The sequence below is a fragment of the Vanessa tameamea genome, chromosome Z (genome assembly GCF_037043105.1).
Source record: "Vanessa tameamea isolate UH-Manoa-2023 chromosome Z, ilVanTame1 primary haplotype, whole genome shotgun sequence".
NCBI classification, from domain to species: Eukaryota; Metazoa; Arthropoda; class Insecta; order Lepidoptera; family Nymphalidae; genus Vanessa; species Vanessa tameamea.
The window spans coordinates 11,829,528-11,852,151 of record NC_087341.1 but is presented as its reverse complement, the minus strand read 5'-3'; the positions used below and the strand labels follow the sequence as shown (position 1 = coordinate 11,852,151).

The window sequence follows — 22,624 nt, the reverse complement described above, 5'->3', positions numbered from 1 at the left end:
AAAAGTTGATCACGTTTACTAAATATTTAAATACTATACTAAATATTTAAATACACAATATCTACCAAAATAAATATCTAAATTTCTAAAACACAACAAGTATTTTTTTCGTTCTTCAGTTTGTTTCACTTTTTCAGTATCTATTAGATATAAATGTATAAGAACCATTATTCGATTAAATTAGGTAAAATTCCTACGACCTTCTATATAATTCTTTGGTATTTTTTTTGCAATTGATTTCTTCTGTTAATTCTTGCCAGCTCACTTCGCAGCTAACCGCTTAAAACTGGGTAAACTTTAAAATTAAAATAATCCTACAATCTTTTTTTTAAATTCATTTAAGACTGTTATCAACTTTTACTCTCGAAACAACAATAATATTATATTTACTACATCATTTGAAGCAATATCTGAAAATCTAGTATCAAAAAAAGTTTTTAAAAAAATAAACCAACTTTGTGTAGTATGTAACGCCATGATGAATCAAAACCAATGCAATGAACTGTAATAAAAATTGTCTGCAAATAGACTTCTATCGTTGGAAAAAAACATTCCTTATTTAAATTAGATAGACTAAAGAAATACATATACACATTGGTATTTTTATATTTTAACAAATAAAACTATCCCAATTTTGTTCCTATACAATGAAATTCACAAAACTTGTCCCTATTATTTATTTTTATAGCCAACTTTCGCTTCGCAAAAATATTGAGTATGCCAAATGTATACGCAAAGACTTAATCCTTGTAATATAATTAAAATTAGGTTTATAACCTAACATGTATGTTTGGGGACATATAATTGGCAGATTATATGTCGCCAAACACTTCCACTACTCTTATTATCTTTGGATTGATTTTGTAATTTTACTTATCATCATTTTTTTCAGATTTATATGAACACCTCGGAAAAAAGCATGAACCATTTCAATTTGAACCAGAGATTATATGTATAACTTAATTAGTAAAAAAATATATATTCTAAAATTATGTAACAAAAGTTAGTCCGAAGCAACGGCTTTAACTTTAATTCAATTATAGTTTTTTATCCTGGTGTGGAGTTTTTAGTATAATGCTATCCAGATTGCTTTTTAGATATGGAAAAAGTATATACTAACTTAAGATGAAAGTGCTCACTTCCCGCTTCCCGACAAAACTGCTTACGCAAAGCGACAGGCATAAGTTATAACAAGCGACTAGATATCACAGAACCAGGATAAGCAATTCTGTAAGCGAGTTATTCGAATTCCATTGACAGATAACCAACTAGACCGAGATATAAAAGATGATTAGATGTATTCATATATTTTAATTCTTTTAAATAACCATAAAGTGGTACCATGATTTCGGTATTAACGAACGAATAAGTTGATCATGGCATTGGTAAAAGTCGTCTACCAATCCTCAAAAGGAAGATTTCTCACTTAATATAATGCACAATTATCTTAAATACCTAATTGCAGGATTCCGTTATATACAATTAAGTTACTTTAAATAATGCCAGTACCACCAAAGTATCATTGGAAGAAAGATGTTAAGGACTTATTGCGAAAATTAGTCCAATTCATCATAGTAACTGATTTATTATATATGTCCTAGTACTGCCCTGCAAGAGAAACCAATAATGACGGCAGTTGTCATTAGCTTGAGCTTTATTTGGGATCGACGCATTGTCACAAGTATAACATTATTTGAATAATAATTCACTTTTACAGGTGGACGAACCATACGAGTGGTTAAGGTGCCTTAATTCTCTATAGTGTTCATGGTTTCTACAAAAATAATTTTAGACGGCGTTAAAGGCGCGAGCATAGAGATTCTACGAATACTGACGAAAGTGAAAGAAGAGAAATATCGTTTAGAATTGTCCAGTATTTACTTGCCAAAATTTAATAATTTCAAAAGTTCTCTATTCGTGTTGGCTTATGAAAGCACTTTTAATTCGTAATGTGTCAGCGCAGAATTAAATTTAAAGCAACCACTGGTTCGCAAAGTAGAATCTACCGAGAAGAAGTGGTCTGAAACTCAGTATTTACTCTTTTCAACTATTTTAATTACAAAGTATGTCAGTAAAGTATAATTAAAAATGTCAATAAAATACAAAATGTATGTATATCTCGCTTAGAAATCAACAAAAACTAAGGCCACCATTTTTTATCTTTAATCGTGTATTGAGTAATATTATTATCAATGTGCCTTATTTATCAATGTTTTTTTTTAACTTAGGTTATCTATTAAATTTTTTAATAGACAAGTTAAAAATAACTTTGGAATCTTTTATAAGCGTCCGTAGCGCAATAGTTTATGGGCCCCTAGCGATGTAAAAAGTCGCAGGATCGATCCCTTGTACCTTAAAAGGAGTACCTAAAAAAGAATATTAGTAATGCCTTATTTAATTTGGGGCATTACTAGTACTTTTAAAAAAACTTATTATAGAAACCAATACTGTTGAAGGATGTATTAAGATAATTACTTTATCTTTCATTCTTAATTTTTTACCAAATGTTGTATATCCTTATCAGAAACTATTTCAACATTGATACGCATCACAAGCTCGTTTATTGTTTATACTTATATTATTGTTTTGATTTGCTTCAAATCAACAAAACATTCATAGCCCTAGAATGTCTAAACCTTATCTTCCATTAGAACTCCACCCAGGATTATATTCATTTCAGTAGTCGATGGTGAGTACTTACAGTTTATACGTTTGACTTACCACTAGCGACACCTGGTGGATTAAGCGAGAACATCGTTAACATATATTCGTGTTAACAGTTTCTATGTCGTACGATAGTTGGCGCTAGTAGCTGAGTATGAATTTAATACGTCACGATACGTCAATATTCCCGAATGCAAGACGTCACTTGAAAATATATTGTCGAAAAAAAAAACTAAAAAAGAAATTCGATTTTTTCGAAATATGATTTCAAAAAAAATATTATTTGTACACTATTTACATTCAACAGTACATATCAAATTTCAAGTAAATTAAGTTCCTTCATTGCAGACTAAAAATATAAATAGTTTTTATCTTTGAAATTTGAAACCTTTGTGAAATATTTCCCTTTTGTGCCGTTAAAAAACAGCCATTAGTGCAGTTCCGTTTTGTTTCTCTCTGTAATTACTTTATAGAATTCTAAGAAAATTTTATTCGACGTATTCAACTTAGTAATTACTTGATGTGAGTATTTACCTAGACCGTATCCAACAAACTACTTTTTATACAGCCAAGTAATACGTCATGTTATTGATATTATGGTACGGACGAGTTTATAAATACATGAAGACATTTAATATTTATATATCTAAGTATGAACTTTACTTTATCCCTTACATTATTCTGGAGAAACTTGCTTCGCAAAAAAATACTTTTTTTACGAATATATATTTATATTTATACATAAAAAAATATTATGCAAATAAAGAAAATAGACAAATAATGTATTCTGTACACGTATATGACTGACGCGGACTCTTCTGTAGGCCTTTTTAATAACAACAATTTTTAGTACAATGTATCTTAAATTCTTAATCCTAAAATCCTATCCTAAGGTTGTTTAGCCAGCATGAGCAATAAAAACGTATAAAAACAGATTTTTTGGATAAAATACCACCATTCAAAAATTTTGTCCGAAATATTAACAAATGACAAGCTGCCCGTGCCGACTTCGTCCGGGTGAAATAAGAATATTATTAACTTTCCGTGGATCGGACCTAAACCAACCTAAACCATCCAATTTCATCCGTTGGTACATATTTCTTCTGTACGTGTGTACAGGAAATATATATACATAAAAAAAGTATACACAATACCTTGTATATCGCTCTTTCTATTAGTGAAACCGAATCGAAATACGTTGTATTTGAAAGAAGGCGGATAAACGGAGAAGCGGTTATAAAGACAGACACAGAAAGCGACTTTGTATCGTACTTTTTATAAATTTCAAGTATCAATTAGGGATCATTATATCAATTATGAACATGTGGATCTATTAAAGTTAATGTCGTACACTTAAGATAAAAGATGTATAAATACTGTGCCGACGACGACAGTGCTTCAACGGACAAGTTGAGCGTTTAAATAGCAAGTATTTTTATCGATTGCCACAGGTTAAAAATAGTACATCGCACATGTGTTGACAAAGCTTAAGACAAATGAAATGAAAATAAAAGAGTTTTCAATGCGGGAGATGTCTAGACATCACATATAATGTCGTTGTGTCGATTAGTGTTGTTTTCCTAGTGATTTGACACAAAGATATATACATTTAAACGGAAATATATAAATAAAAAATTAAAATAGCCATGATAATTTTAGTTTTATCGGTGTGCCAAAATATTTATGTTAATATAAAAGGTATAGGTAGAATAGGTAGAAATAGTTGCCACTGTTAAAATAGCCAAAATAAATTTGTATTTAACGTGTCGTAAAAATAATAATCACGGAAACATGTATACAATTCAAAATTGAGTATTTATGAGCTTAGATCTCTATATGGATAGATATAATCCACGAACCCTCATTGGAGCAGCGTGGTGGAATACTATGAGCTTAGATCTATGTTTTGTCCAATTAATACAATGTTATCAATTCTTATGTTTACAATCAAATTTAGTGTTCGATATTACAAGAATGTTTCCTCAAAATGTTTTCCTTTCGCAAATACACTATGAATTAAGAAAAAATAAATAAAAAATTAATACATATGATGATAATATGTATTCATATTGTTTTTTATAATTGCATTAAATACGTAATTATTTCACCACCAAATTCGACAGGAATGACGTAGGGTGCGTATTGTTTTACGATTTAAAATAAATACGATTAGATAATTCAAATCAATGCAGGCTTATGCATATTATTATCAACATCATCTTTCTTGATAGAAAATTCAAAAACTTTTAGGAACCCAATCTAGGAATCGAACCAACATGACAACACAACCATGGGATCTGCAGCTTTATAAGTTAGCCCCTAGATTTAAATTCAGGTACCTTAATACAGCTATCTCAAACAAAATCAAAAATTGAGCCATTAATTTGCACCCTCCGGAAGTCGCCTCGATAGTTACTTTACATTCTATCGCAATTAGTAGCGTCGTAAAAGCATTATTTTTATTTTAAAATATGTATTTCAAAAATTTTACAGGATTTATGCTTTTTTTTTAATTGTTTGTTTTAATGATCACCCATGTCGCCACTGTACAAAAAAAAGCAATTAATTGTTAAATTCACTACAAAAGAAGTTTGTAGATAATTTATTGGAGAGCCTTAAAATATTATTTTGATCAAAAAAAACTACCGGAAGTAGTGTGCTACTTAAATAAAGTAATAAATAATGTACATGGACTTTCTTGGAGATTACGATAACACAAATTTATTAACTAGTACCTACGTATTTGTAAAATACGCAAAATCGTTAGGTTGAAAAAAATGATCCACCTATAGCAAAATAGTTGTGTATCGTGACCTATTTATATGTGATGAACTTATGATATCTCTTAATGAGATGTCATTACACGAAGTGAGAAAGCATGTAGCAATAGGGTAGATCCAAGTATGGATAATTGAATTAATTGAAAACTTAAATATATACTATTTTACTGTTCTATTTTAAGATAACTTTATAGTAATTTAACCTATTTACACATATTTAAAATTTAATGAATAAGAAGATCGCGCTTTGATTCTCTAGCGCTTATTAAATCTAATTAAATCGGAATAAAGCCTTTATTATTATGTAAATAAACAAAGAATATCGATTTATTAAAATCGTTACTCACATATACTTGAGGTTAACTGCGTTTACAGAGTGAAGTTTGAAAGCAGCCTTACATTGTGTTTCACTTACACAAAACTACACACAAAATACTACGATATGTACACGAATTTTATAAATATAGGAGCAGCAGTAAGAAGACAGATAAAGAAAGAAATTCGGTAGAACTGTAATAGATATCTTTAGTAGCGAATAATTATTAATTATTATTAATACAATGAGCTACAGGATCGCAAATAAGATGAACGGATTTAATTGGAATCGGTATCAGTATAAAGTCGTAAATTGTATCTGGAGTAGATTAATTAAATTCTAGTGACACATAATATTCAACTGTCTCAAACAATATTTGATATAAACCAACATATCACACACATATATTAATTGTATAACTTTAAAACGGTACAGTCCATACCGTTTATTAATTATTATAGGAACTGTTGTTAATAGTAATAGGAATTTTAATAATCTATATATATAAAAGCGAAATATCAGTCACTGATTAATGCAACATGCAACATTCTACGAACTGCAATGGCGAGACTAAATTTTGCAGATAATTGTAGACATTTGGACTTTACAATATGAACACCATCCATTACGCCAGACGTTTAGAAGCTTGGAACAGTGGAATGCGCATACGAAATTTTATGTCTGTTCTGTTAACCATTAAGGAGTTCGCTCGTCGGGAGCCAACCCTCAGCGTAGCAGTCATGTCATGTCATGTTCAGGGCAATGTACGAGGTCTCATTATATACTGAATTTATGTTTTAAAACTGAATGGGCACTTATAATTGTGGACGCGTGCATACATTCGACTTCTACTTTATTTCAGTATAACAAAACAAATCCATTAAATTAAATATTAATTATTATACTAATTTTTCACTGAGACCTCGCGCTTATTAATTTCGGAATAAGTCTCGGAACTCTCTCATTACGTAGCCATCGGGTACATTTCATAAGTGGTTTTACAGTTTTATCACCAATTTTCTTCATCGTAATGAAATACTGTTTTAAACATGTAGATGTGCTTAACACAACAATATCATAATCGTTTCAGCGTTTTGCGTGATGCTCGAACAAACATACAATTAACGGTTGTATAATAGGGCAGATAGTTGTAAGGAAGGCCTAGAACAATAAGAACGGAAGCTACTACATCCCCGGAGTTAATTAATAAGGGAGACTCATTTTTCAAATAAAACTTTAGAGAAAAGATAATGAAGCCGTTTTGTTTTCAGATTAATTAGGTAAATGCTTAGCAGTTGTGATATTAAGATGTATGTTCATTATTAAGCTTACTGTGATATAATGAATGTACAAAACACATACGCGTATACATTCAGCTATATATATTATGGACAAATAAAAAGCCAAAAAAGTAATAAAAAAACAAGACAGCGACTAAATAAATAATTAAATATAAACATAAGACATATGCACGAAACGGCCGAGACGGCCCCTTGGATAGAACAATGTAGACCTTACTCTGCTTAATACATAATATGTTTTTATTATAAATCGCGCTCGGCGGTGAAGGATACCTGCTTGTATCAAATGAAAATCTGCCAAATGTGTATCGAGAGACCCGGATTAGAGCAAGTGATCGAATAAAAAACAAATATCCTTTTTTAAAGTGGAGATTTTTGACCACGGACCACACAGCATTAACTGTTACTTTACTATAAGAAAAAGTCTAAGTTGCTTATTTACGAAACAAAAAAAAACAATCAATTACCAATAGCTTACTGGTATCGATATAAAATACGATGACATAAGGCATTATTATTTACATCCCCTGTCTTTTTGCCAAATTAACGTTAGTGAACTTTACATTTGGCACACGAGCTTGTCTGCGCTGTTACGTTAAATATATTCGGCGTCATAATCGAGTCACAGTAGCTCAACGTCTCAACTAGCTGGCACAAATCCAGACCAAACGCAACACTATCTACTGATAATTACAATAGAAAACTAAATGTCACCAACGCAATGATACTTACTTTATGACTAGCACATAACTCATAACTAGCATACCCAATTTTACAAAAAAGTTAGGGATATCGCTGTTTAATTACTTGGTGATTTCCCAAATATTTGATACCGTCTAGATAAATACCACAATACTAGGGAGTAAATACTCTATTCGTACTACTACTCGTGGGAGTAAATATTCTACTCTACGCAAAGGAAAGTAGCTAAGTACAGATGCTATTTTGACAAGTCACCAAAAACATTTATATTTCTACTTTATGTTAACACACCAAAATTACTGCGTTGATGATAATTGTAATTGTCATTTTAATTATATAATCGTTAGATACCTAAGCATCAAACGACTATATTATTAACTCGATACAGGTCGCATCTAAATGCGATCGACGCCATATTCTCAAATTCGAGAAGCAATCATCATAAGTAGTAGTGGAGAGTAGGCTCATTCCAAATACCGCGTTTAAACCTACTTGATTTTATAACTCATGGAATCAAATTAGACTTAATACCAATGGTACTTTTGTTCTTTTAATATTTCTTTTTTAATTACATTTCTCAGATTTTTTCATAGTGTATGTATCCCACGTAAAAAAATAGTCCCAAGTCTACCCTTAATGCAGCTGCCTTTTTTTATTAATAAAACAACATCCACCGCCTCACAGTTGCCCAGTCCTTTTTTTATTCCCGGTAATTTCTTCTCTCATATGTTTGGCATTTTTATTAAGTGTTTTCAAATTGCACTAGTTATAGTTTGTTACAATAACTTATAAACCAACCATCAGCAGATCTTCGCTTGATTCGGAGATCTCCGTCTTCCTCGAAAGACGTAAGCCATACTGACTTGACTATATGTTTCTTTATATGTTTATGATACCTTATAGTTATGATTTATGGTATAGTGATCCAGAGGACCCTGCTCCACTCTGCATCATAGAGTGCTCAGCTCCGGCGAGAGTTACGTCGCGTTGGTGAATGCATATTTGAGGGTGTGCTCTAGGATGGTCATCGCTGAGTCCCACCGATCGGCTAATGAATTTGCCGATTGCGTTATCACCAACATTCGTGTAATAGACACAGGTGTTGGTGTCTCTTGTGATCGCTTCAACGGCGTGAGGATAATTTTCTTGTATTCAGAACCTCGCGCTCCTAATCCGAACTATGATGACATCGCTGTAGGTCGGTCCCTGAGATTCGTGGAGGGTCATGAAGCATAACCCTTCACCTCTTCTTTATCCCTGATCCATTAGGAGTTCTTTCCTGCATATGGATCAGATATAAGGTTCAGGTTTGGTCAGATGGTATGTTGACGTCAGTGAATCTATCTCTTTTTCGTGCACGATAGGGCTGGCAGTGTAACTGTTGATATAGACCTAGATTTAGATGCGTACAGCTCACGGGTGATGTTAGTAGTCAGGTATGGCCTTCTTGAACCCATTCACTAGTACGGATACCGTAGTGCGTACCCTTGATTTACTATTTTCGTCAAAGCGGTTTTTTAGAACATCTTTCAGATCTTTGGTAGCTTCGATCGTGGAGGTGACTACTACTTTCTTGTCCTCATCAAAGTTTCTCACTTTGTAAGTCTTTTCGTGTCTTGGTATCCCTTTTATCTACAATAGCTGTGGTAGTTCCCAGCCCAGAGTTCCCGTCCACTTCAAACAGGCCCATGAATCTTCCCTCAGCGCTACCGTGTTCCATCTCGACATTTACCCTTTGATGGCTTGGGACGTTGTCATATACGGGTTTCTTCAAATTCCACCTCCAAGAGCTTTTCGTTGCCGTGCCGATAGGTCTGTATAATCTTTTTACGTGTGGCTGATTGAACCTTGCAGGTAGCCGTCACTAGGGCCCGGAACTCTATGCATGCATTCACTGCATGATCTCGGGGTTGACTCTGGTCTCATCTTTGGTGGTATAACTGGTCAAGTTAAATTGTCGGTCCTTGTTATATTATTGTTGACTCTCAGGAATAACCTCATTTACTGCACTTATTGGTCTGATGAGACCGACGGTCCAGGAGCTGAGTGGGGTGATTGCGACACCTTGTTCTTCAGATATGCCAGATCGTTCCCACGGATCTTCGAGGCTTGGGCCGTTTTATCAAGCAGCCGTAGTGGACGGCTACGTCGCCCTTTTCAGAGCCGACTCTCATGGCGTCCACACTTATCGTGCGTAGTGATAGGCGAGGAAGACCACGGAGGCATCCCTCCGTGGTCTTCCTCGCCTGTCACTTTAGGTGCCGCCTTTTTTGTTAGAGCCACTTTGTTGGTTTGCTCGTCCGCTCTTTCATTGCTCTTTCTTAGTTTAGTTAGTTTAGTTTCTTAAATGGACCTTCATGAACATGACAGCACAGTTCTGCTCTGGATTTATCCTCAACCCCAGACCAAGGGGTTTGACCGATGAACTGCTGAGAAGATCGAATGAGGACCTCGAATCGCTCAAGATGTTGGCAGAGCGCTGTTTCGATTTCCTCACCATATTTATTGCTTAATGAAGCGCATATAATTCCGATGGGAAGACTTAACGATTATGCGGTTCTAAAAAGAACGTTAGTTAAACTCCAACAAAATACTGGGCATGAGTTTCATTCAAAGCCAAGTTGACTTTGTGACTCTTTCTGAGACTTGAGACCTTTCTTCTTCGGCGATTTTTTACCTGTTATATTTCTATTGGAATCGCACGAACTTTTGGAACCGAAAACGAAACTCAAATACATGCTAATTTTAGTCATATTCAAATAATGGTAGAGTTTTAATACGATTTTTTTTACTTTGGTAATATTTAATTCGAGTTCGTGCCCCCAAAGCGAGCGTCACCTTCTAAGGACTGTCGACAGATGATAATCCAGATTCCCCGTATTCTTTTTACAAGGCGTTTTACAATTTTAGGCGTGATGTTAATTTTTTTTTATGCAATCTAATCCTTATTATTGTGCAAAATACCATATTGGTAAAAATATTGAGTAAAAGCTTAATAAAGTGAGGTACATCGTTAGTAATGTTTCATAACTGAAATTCTTAAAACCTTATTTTATTACAAGGAAATATTACGATACTTTTCTGATTGGAAATTTAAAGTTTTTCTTTTTCCCATTAAATAGGAAATGAGATTTAAATTGCATTTCAAGACTTGACTAAGCCGTTTTAAATGAGACATACGCCGATAGTACCAAAATTAACCTACTAAAACAAACGTTTTTGAGGTTAGTACAAAGACAAAAGTCTAATTAATATTTATACTTTTTTATTTCGTTTTTAATTACTTTAAGAGAAAAATTAACCGAATAAAATTAGTCCACTTCTAAAATTATTAAAACTGCTTTTCGATATACTCCATACTGTATACTACCACTAAACGTCACTTGGACACTAAACAAGCCACATGTTGTAGGCAATGTTGTGATTCATTTCACTGTCACCTAAATTATTGGCACGGCTCTAAGAACATAAAGTGACGCATTGTGCGACGTAATAGGAGCAAAAAGTAGACATCGTAGCAACGTGAGAAACATATTCATAATTAAACTGAATACGTACACGACATGTATTTTTAAAATATTATATAACAAATCTAAGAGAGACTTTGATTTAGAAATGAGTAATAAATTTACTTTTACGTAGATTTTAACAATTCACTTTTCTCTAAAGATAACTAAGATAGAGATAAGTTTGTTAAAATATAGAAAAAAAATATTATGGTTTTTTAACTTATATACAGCGTTAAAATAGAATTTTCTTATTATTCAATATCGTTTTTCTTATGTGAGCAATATAATAGGTACGATAGTAAATAATGGAACCCGTGCGCTTTTGTGTAGCTCTGGCAAAACTAAAACATGTATAAAACACAAGGTGTGTTTGTAGTGTGTAAAAATAATATTAAAAATATTTCTACACAAAAGTTTAGACCTATAGAGAAACAATGAAATTAATCACTTCCGAGTTTAAATAAACAGGAAAAATAACAATAGCCTCTGCGGAACGTTTCTCGTCACGTTTCGTTAAGAGCGGGTTATAACGCAAAATTGCTAATCTTTGACTTGATTTTGCATGGCTAAATCCAGTTCAAAGTTAAAAGTAATATAATGGTTCTGTACTTTTAAATTTCTTTTTTTTTTATGCTCGTTATGCTATAGGTTATTGAACCAAAAACTAGTCAATTAATTACATTTACATTTAATCTAGAGCTGGCATTAGATATTTTCTGTAAAATCCGTTCGTTTTATTTTTATTATGATAAAAGTTTTGGACGAATAACCACATACCGTAACATTATATATTTGTTTCTTAAAAAAGTCATTACGGCACAGTTTTGACGAGAGATCTGCCGAAAAATTATCATATTACAATTAAAAGAACTACCATATTTTTCAGATTTATTTATGAAATATCCACAAGATAAAGAAGATTAAAGAACAAAAAGCATACTAATTATGGCGTGTAAGGAACGTGTGGGAAAACTAACATTGGGGCGGCTTTAAGTGGGCTTTCCAAATGGAAAAACAAAATACTTTAGATATTGGGTTGTTTTTTATAAAATATGCCTGTAGCGTTATGAATTGTTAGTGCTAGTAGGACTCCATGTGATGGCTAAAGTTAAATACGTGACTTGAACTTAAATAATTATATTATAATATATTGAACAATACATATAACATTATTCAAATAATAATAATATAGGTTCTAGTCATCATAATACATAATGAATTACAAATTATTATGTATTATTATTAAATTACAGGTCTATTTACTTACGAAAGCGCGCCCCTCTAAGCTGTGTTATCGGCGAACATTATTTTGAGCAACGATCGTGCTTACAACATGTTTTAGTGTTTTTGAGATGTGTAATTTGTAAAAAAAGACAGCAATTATTTTAAAATTAGATTTTATTTTTAAATACAAATGCTAATAAATTGCAAGTAGAAATAGAAATAAATAATGGAAGCAAAATTTAAAGACCAGTAAGGCTTAAGCCTATTTACTTGCACTTAATACAAAACGCTATTATCTGCCACTTTCGGTTATCAAGCTTAAGGAAAAGTAAAGACTTACAGTAACATGATATACAGCTCTTATCGACATAAGTCATACTTTTATATGCAGTGTTTGTATTTTGTACTTATATCATTTTGCAGTCGTTTCATATTTTAATGGAAATACATAATTTTACCATATCCTAAAACAAATAAAAACATAGATTTTGTTTAGTAAAATTAATATACTTCTCATTATTATAATATTATATAGAAACGAAGTATACGCACCAACCAAAATGGAGTAGAGGGCGGCGGAGAATGCCATAAGAGATCGTTATACCGTTTGCCGTCACGGAATACGTGTCTGTCAAACCACCAAGCGCAGCAATAGATTTTCCATAAAAAAAACACAGTGCCTAGTGTAGATAAATGTCACCTTTCCTCAGTATGTAATAAGCATTAATATTAATTAAATTTATTCTACGACTCTGTTGATTCTGTTTTACCATATTTTTAACCTATCTAAGTTACAAAAACATGTCCGTTTTAACATAAATGCTTTCGAACCGATCATGATAGAGCAACGCATGTTTTATGGAGATGGTTTACTCAATATGGAGCAGAATCATTACGTAATAAAGAAATCTAACTTTTAAAATACTCCTCTGTACGCGTCTAAAAGGTCTCGAGGCTGGAGCAAAACTTGTTGACCAGATGAATTTGGAAAAGGTAAATTGCTTTGGATAATCGCGAAGGTATTTCTTTATAAACTGTTGTCATTTTTTGATATACATAAAGAGCGGTATTTTCTGGTTCGTCCAAAATTAATGATTCAATTGTGATGGATTTCAAAATATTCTTAATGATGCTATTATTGCAGTCCATCGTTCATAATACAATAACTAATCAAGGTTATCACTAAACGATGAAAATATATAGTTTGTCTTGATTAATTTTGAATAGTACAATTTTATTTTAAGAAATAGGTTGACGAAATATATTATCTTATAGACCACAGTTGCGTTCTCCAGTTCCGGTGGTGCCAAACGTGTTTCAAGGTTATTCTGATACTATTCTCTCGAAAATACGGTGAATCACAAGAATTGTTAAATTAGAAATAATTCAAACTCGAAACAGATGATAATGGCGGACAAACTGATGTCATTCTCAGTTGCGTATAGACCAATGTGTACCACTTGTTATATGACATCACACTTGAATTATTTTTAGAGTGAGCTAGCTCGTTTGTTTAGATCTTATTTATAATTAATTTGTAACCTTTTTATGAACGTAGTAAATTTCTTTTTTATGGATGTACATGATTTCCATTAACAGTATAAGAGGATGCCATAAACTTGTAGAAGTCGAAATTTGATTAAATGTTTATTTGAACATATAGGTTTACTGTATTTTATATAATAACAACTTAACGATATGCATTTATAACTCGTTCTGAACGTGAACCATTTAGGTTTACCTTTATATCGGAAATTATAACAAAGGTCAAACGCGCTAAAGTCACGCGATCAGCCTGAGAAGATATGTAAAAGTACGTTTATATGGTAAGGTAAGCGAACCAACTGTTAATATTAAAAATATTTCTAGAACTAAAGAAAATGCTCTATCACCGGGAAAAAGCTTTGTGCTTTCGTCTCGAAGTAAGCTAAAAAACATTTGTACATTAAATGTTTTCTTCTATATCAAAACCAGCATTAGAAATATCAGTGGGAATAAATGAAAATAAGAATGATGAAAGTTTTCTAAGTGTATCTATATATACCTATATCCCTTACTATGATATTTTATACGTATAATTTTAAGCATTACTCCTTATTATTACCATTCACTTCAAACTTTTTCTTATATTGTTAAATCTGTATCTTCAAAGACATGTCGTCAGTGCCTTCGGTGTATCTTATCTTTACTTTCGTATGCTTGCATGTTTTTATCACCAAAAACCATCAAAATTTCAATATTAGGATCTAAAAGAAAATTAATATGAACTATTGTTGCATTACTATGAGTCTGCCTTAGAAGTCATAGATACCCGACATCTTCATTGAATCGGAATGTCCTTGAATGAGTGTTATTTGACTTCGTAGGATTCTGAATTCATTAGCCGGTCTGGGTGGTATTTGGCCAATCTAATCATAATCCTGTCACCTCTAATAATTCAGAGTTTTTTATTATTGATAAACTAAAATAAATGTATTTCCTCGAAATAAAAAATAAAAAATGTTTAGAAAAATACTTTTATTATCCTCATATAAAATCTACTCAAGTAGCAACGATGTATACAAAGGAACCATAAATGAATGTACCGTTTGTTTCTCACCTACATTGCCAAGTAATGCTCAATGTGGAACTAGAAAGATATTTGTATCAATGATAAATTAAATTAGTGACAGCAATTTATTTTTAATTATTACGCATTTAACAAATGCACGAAGCAATTAACGATTTGTTATCGTATTTAATAACATGATGTAATTTAAGTAATATACGTATTCGACTAAAATATACCACTTATAAAAAAAAAATATTTCAGCTCAAACTTTAGCATATATATCATATACTTGTTTGTGAGCAAAATATGGTGGCAGTTTATTAAACAGATAAGATAAGTTCCTGATATGAAAAGCTTCATGTTTGTGAAGATAAACATGCATTTAGACACAAAATACTATGGTTAGTACCTTTCGTTTAAAAAATGTATAAATCAAGTGAAATAATATTAAAAGCAAAATAGACATATTTGATTTGATTTATTAAAATTCGACATAACTATTTAAAAAAAAACGCCTTACAGACACAAGTGCTTGTTCAATTTAAATCCTTGAAAATTGTATTACACTTGTGCGTTGCATTATACCTAAATCATTTGGATTCTATGGACTTGTTCGAAAACTGTTACTGGTACTAATGGCACAAGATCCTTTAAAATATTTTGTAACTTATCTAATTCGTTAGGTTAGGTCAGTTAATACAAGGGTTCCTCAGAGTCTGACTTGGTCCACTTCATCTTCTTATTTATATAAATGACGTGCCTAATCTCTTAGGTGGCACGTGAAGCCGTATTGAAGATTTTTTTAAATAACAATACGTTAATTAGTATCATATGAAGATGTGAATAATGTTCTCTTTGAAATAGTACATCGGTTAAGTGTCAATAACATACTATTAAATATTTTTTTAAATGTATAAGATTCACAACGTAAAGTGTGGTCTTTACTATACAAAAATAACAGATCTCCAATATTTTTCTCAGTGTCACCGTTGATGATGAAATCGAATTGCGCCCAATATCAATAGATTTTCAAATAGACTCAGCTTTCAGTTATAAATATTTGAAATACTTGATAATGTTATGAATGTTCGTAACACTAAAGACATTTCAGCTTTAACGTATACTATCTTACTTAAAAATCATTAAGTGGCGTTTGTTTGCTAAGATATATCAATCTTAGCAAACAAACAACAAACTTGTTCCTGTCAGGTATGCGTATTTTTTTCCAGAAGTCGTGGCAGATTTTTGTCAATCACAATGAACTGCATGTATTGCAATGTGTCTTAAATTGATTTGTAAATAATTATCTGATACGACTCGCGCGTCGCTCATTGTACATTGATGGTAGTATGCCAGAAACCTGCACGCAAACGTCAACAACAACTGTACAAAGTTTAAACACAATTGGACAAATGCTATCGGAATGCATAGGAGACAAACAAAGAAACTATATATTTTTTTATAAATATCGCTCTTAAACCTAAGCTAATATGTTTTTCATATAAAACAAATTAATAACTAAATGTATAACTTGAGACAATATGTCTCTTTCCAAGAAGATAAGATTTAACAGGTGCCTAAAAAAGTAATAAGCCTTAAATTATAGTCAACATGTTAACCATACCTATTGATGAGAGTGTAAGACAAGCGGTACTACTATCTGCACCAAAGCTGTTCTCAACTAGGCTACTAATTAGCTTTGGTACACTCGGCTTAGGTGTTTGATATAAGTGTTACAGTAGGTCTACTTTTAAGAGCGTAGTTTGTAAGCGTGGGAATTTATTTTAGAACACACACATAGGTACCTTCCAATAATACAGTTGCATTGTGCAGTGTATCGTACGCATCCTCGGAGACAGTTAGTTGCTTGTTTTCGGTGCAACGAATAAATTAAATTTTCATTGCGCGTTCATAACGTAGGATTTATAAAAATACATTTAATTACGAGTAATGTATTAGATATAAGGTTGGCACTCGCAAACATAATTTATAAATTATTTTTTAGCATAGGGTGCGGTCAGAGTGCATTAAGATGCCTCATATACATTATAATTTTTAATGATTCTACTGCTCTCCTCTAACTAAATTATTATTATTTTCTGGATATTTTAAGATTGGTAGGTATACCGAATTAGGGCGTAAAGACACATTAAATAATCACTTACTTAAATTTTATAAATAAAAATAATGGAGGTAAATATTAATCAGTTTTTTTTAATTAACTAAAAACTAAAGACATAAATCTTATTGGTTATAAAAGTCAATTAAAATTATTTTATATTACACAAAAATCAAGGGGGCGGGCCGTTGATGGTATCTGGTCATGAAAGGTACTAAGTCTAGCATCAATACAAAATGGAATGTATATCAACCGTTTTTGCTTAGCACTATGCCCTATTTTAATTAAGCATTTAAATAATTAGGAATTAAGCAGACGAACTAAACGACATGAGTAATAGTATGAGTTGGCGTTTATTTTAAATTTCGTATTAAGAGAAAAAAATAAGCAGGGTAGTGCAAAAATTACATTACATTCAGGTACATTCCGGTATTCACTATGTTCATCTTTACAATTTTGTACTTTTAATTCGACATTAGGGGAAAGTGGTTACCCTTCGTACACTTTTTAGATTTTAATTTTTTACTATGTGATTAATTGTCGTATTTATATACCTAGTTTGTGTACTTAATTGTAACAAATATATTATAGATTGTTACAAAAAAGTCCAAAACTATTATGGCAAAAGGTTAAAGGGCTATAGGCATTTTTCTACATAAAATATTTGTACGAATGTACCCCACGTATTGGTATGGTATGGTAAGGGTACGTTCGAACAGTAAACGAGGTAAATTCGTACGCCTTGGGGTAGATTCATACAAGGTAATTAAAAAGCCAATTAAAATCGTAATTTTTTTATTAATTATTACAAAAATATTTATTTATCAAAGAACTAACTTAATAATATGTGACTTGACTACTAGTCGATAAATCCTTCTTTAGAAAAATAACAAAAAATGATATCGTTCATCCTTCGTTTACTTTTTGATTATTCTAATCTTTACAATCAGTATAAGCGAAATGTTTACAATAATTTTGTATCGCATCGTTGTACAGTCTTTGATAATTCAGCGATCCTTCAGATTCCTATGAATTTTCATCGCTTTCTATTTGCTTGCCTCTCGTTTTCTTTTGTCTTGAATTAAGTTCCTTCAAACTACGTTTCACTGCCTTGCTTTGGCTTTCCTTTCCTGTTCTATTTTTTCAATTATTTCTGTCTATGTCTCTCTTCTAGTTTAATGTTTATCTGTATATACACGGAAATGAAATGTGCACACGAATTCGTACGCGTTTGAATTTAACATTAAAAGTTAAAGAAAATTACATTACTTTCATACAACCTTTCTTCCCCCCTTTCAACCAATTACAACACTTTTTTCCAATTAAAAATGCCTATGGCTTTTCTCAGGCTCTAGACTATCTGTGTACTAAATTCATTCATTTAAATCAGTTTAGTACTTTTGGCGTGAAAGCGAGACAGACAGACAGAGTTACTTTCGCATTTATAATATTAGTATGGATTTACCCGGTTTTCTTCCTTCAATGGTTTTTCTGTATCTTACGACTTCTAGTGTTATGGGAAGATACGTTTCTATGCATATTATTTCATAAAAAAAAAATTTGATATACTGGTGGTTAATAAAATTTAAGGCGGCACATTCGTACGCGTACGAATATACCCTCTGTCTAATTGTCCAAATGCACCCCATCCCTTTACACAAAATTGAAATACAACTATATACAAAAATTTATTTAGTTTCAGAAATATAACAATTAAAGCTCAAATTAAACAATGTTTACATTAATCAATCATCACCATTTTGTCAAAAACATCACAATTCTACTTGCAATTACGAACTAAACTTTACTTAAAAAAGTAGTGATTCTAAGGTTTCATACCTAATGAGTAAAACGGGATCTTATTATTAAGACTCCACTGACCGTCCCTCTGTCTGTCTGTACGTCTGTCGTCATCAGGCTGTATCTCATGAACCTAGACAATTAAAATTTTCACAGATAATGTTTTTAATTGGTATTTTTTTATGTGTTCGATAATTTTCTTTACGTTTTCCCATTTCATTCTGAATAAGATAGATATTAAATAGATAGACCGGTTAGTAATACTTACTTACTTAGTTTATCTGATTTCTTGAAAAGTAAAAATTAACAATTGCATCCCACGACACTCGCGCCCCACCCTTATGCTAACTTGTCTATGTGTGCGTAGACAATTCGCGAAATTATAAGACTCGGCTCGAAATAAAAATTGACGTGCTTTCACTTTGGACTCTGGGGAGGGACTGAAAATTTATTGACAGCGATGTCGAATAATAACTCAAAACCGTCAAATTATTTTCTCCATATTAAAAAGTATGGACGACGAATGCCAAAAAGTAAGCAATATTTAAATAAAAATTACTATAATATTGTGTGATATAATAGAAATTGAACATGGTGAACTTCTTATTTACACTTTTGTGTCCCCATTTAACCAAAAATACATGTATAAACTAGCAGCTAAATAGCTTAAAATAATTTAATAGAAAAGGTCGATTTTAGTGTTTGGAGTGATGTTGACGATGAATTTACTAGGTTATTATTATATGCGGTAAAACTTGAGATCTATCTATTAAGATACTGAATGTTTTTTTTTCATCCATAATCAATGCTCCAGTTTTAAGATATTTTGAAAATAGTCAGCGCTATTTAGGCGTTCCGCAAGGACTGTCCTCTTAAGTGAAAAGTAAAGCATTATACTTTGATTGACAGCCTAAAGAATACTAAGCCTAATAAATAATATATTAGTTTCAAGGAGATTAAATCTCGAGAGCTTAGAATTATAAGTCAGTCTAATCACTTATCTATTCTTTTGAAAAGTTGGATACGGAGAAAAGCCCAACTTATACTGGTACTTTGCAGGAAAATATGCAAAATTGCTTAACAAGTGACCAATAAGGAGTAACCAACAGACAACTATTGAGGTGCAACTTTAATAAACAGAACAAACATTATGCATTGGTATGCTAGAGATGGAAAACTTTTGAGGATGCCAGCTACGTAAATGTGAAGATGACAGCTATCAAACCTTATGACCTTTCTGGACTAGAGTGATCAAGTTCAAGTCAACCAGTTGGAAACAGCAAAACAAAAAAAAATATACCTACGATGAAAATGAAATCTCAAAAAACCTTTTACCATACAAATATTAGAACCTTCAACAATAATAAAAGTTATTGTAGGTAGGAAGCTAACAGATTTATGTGTAAAATATTTTAAAAAAATTAACTTTCGTCTCCAAACTGCATACTTAATATTGATACTTTCTTATATAATTCCATTCTTAAAATGTAAGACATTATAGGGTTATTAATTTTTAAAAGTTATTCTTGAATAACTTACACTTTCTACTAGCTTATACTCTAATAAATTATAAGAAAACTAAACCAGAGTTCACAGATGTTAATATTTCAAAAATACAAGTCGTTATTTTTGTGTAGCTTTACTTGTTCAAATATCATACCATTTCTAGACATAATTAAAAAAATTAAAGAACCAACTAATAATTTGAGTTTTGAGTGTTTTATATATATATATATCTTTGTTTTACATTCCTTGTAAACCATAAAAAATACAGGTTACAAATGAATGATATGAACAGATGTATGGACTATTTCATGATTTTTTTATAAATTGGTTTACCTATTATTTTTGTTTGGCTACTTATAATCACAAATAATATACATGCATAAGCTCTATGCTTATGCATGTATCTTATTCCACTTCTATACTATCTAGAAATGTACATGTAGTTTTAGCTGTCAAAGAGTTGTATAGTTACCAGTTAATCTTCTCCTAAAACAGATAGTGCTTTTATCACTTTAGTTTTATACTCAAATGTTCTTCTCGGCTTTGATAATGTTTTAACACTAGGGGATATGTTTTTATTATTAAATCTCCCTCATTAAAATCTCGATTATATACTCTTTTGAAAATATATCAGAATTGATGTTAGAGATATGGTTAAAGCAGACCTCCACAATATGCTTAGCATTTGTGGAGTGAAATATGAAAAGAATTAAAGGCTAAAGATGTGTAAACAAAACGTCACTGGAAAAAATATTAACTCACCTGTTTTCTCCATGCTCTTTCCCAGGAACATCTTCGTCTTGTAAATTACTTAATACTCTCGTGGATTAAACTAATCACAGTCAATGCGCACACTTACAATATTATTACATAAACAACTCAGTATAACCTTACTTATTTGCTATTTTAAATTTATAAGAACATTTTATTCGCATTTAACTTAAAACTAACGTTTTCTCATTAAATATATTAGTACAATCGACTAAAAATTAAAAGCATTTAATATACAATATTATATGTCTTGACAAAATAGGTACTCAGTAAACAAATGACAATGTAGTAGATGATTATTATGGAAAAACAGTGGACCATTTATTTAATTACAGAATATAAGCAACTCAATCTAATACGATTTCTTATTTTGATTTTAAAAAGGTATATAATTTTTTCACCTACATTGCGCAAAATTCACATTTCACATTTAAACTTCCTTAATTCACTTATTGATTGGATTAAGTCTTATCCTAAGTGCATGTCTTTTAATTTAAAATTCAGAATTGACAACTAATAATCTACCACTGCATTTTGTAGAAACCTACGCCATATTTGCAGAGTGATTCAGTGTTACCATAAAGTAAAATATAAGAATAACATTATTTACTCTGTGCTATTGCTTCATTAAACATTAAATTAAACTCTTAATATACAGTATTTAATAATTAATGCACGTATGAGGAAATGTCACCTTGATACCTATATACCATCATCGTTAATACCTATATAAAATACAAAAAAATACCTTTGTAGTACATAAAACATAAAAAATAATGTTTTGTATAATATGTTCAATGTATCTAGTTAAATAAAGAATAAAAAGATAAATAAATTCTACAGAAAAAACAGCAAAACTAAAATACTTATAGCATCAGGTTCTTCATTACGTATTTTTTTATCAATAACAGCTTACAACATTTTATTTCACAATATAACTTCAGTGGCTTTATACAAAGTACCGCCAAACAGCAATAAATAGTAACTGTTGGTTTACGGTTTGAAGAGTGAATGATCCAGTGTTACTAGAGGCGTTGGCACATTGGCGATGTAAGTAAAGATTAATATTTTTTACAGCGCCAATGTCTATGGGCGGTGGTCACCACCTACCAACAGGTGGCCTATTTTCTTGTCAGTTTATATGAAATGTAAAAAAGCTTATAAGAGTTGGTTTCCATTACTGCCAAGTTAATTTGTTCTTCTTTGGGCAAGATTTTTTAATAAAATTCTTCAAATACGTTTAGCTTTGCCACATAACAAATGTAAATTAGACGTTATGAAAACTTTTATTAAGAAGACCTATCCCTCGAAAAATATTATATAAGTAGATGGTAAAAAATATAAAGTTAATATTCGTTGATTTTCATCTAGGATAAATAAT

The 22,624-nt window shown here is 31.3% G+C and overlaps 1 protein-coding gene across 1 annotated transcript in view; it reads right to left on the bottom strand.

Moving 5' to 3' along the window:
• Window positions 1-21,815, bottom strand: part of LOC113401643 (neurocalcin homolog) — an 82,415-nt gene extending 60,600 nt beyond the window's left edge. Inside the window, exon 1 of the mRNA XM_064220436.1 lies at window positions 21,649-21,815. The gene's annotated coding sequence lies outside the window, so the exon portion shown is untranslated. The remainder of the gene's footprint in view (window positions 1-21,648) is intronic.
• Between the last annotated feature and the right edge of the window lie 809 nt (window positions 21,816-22,624).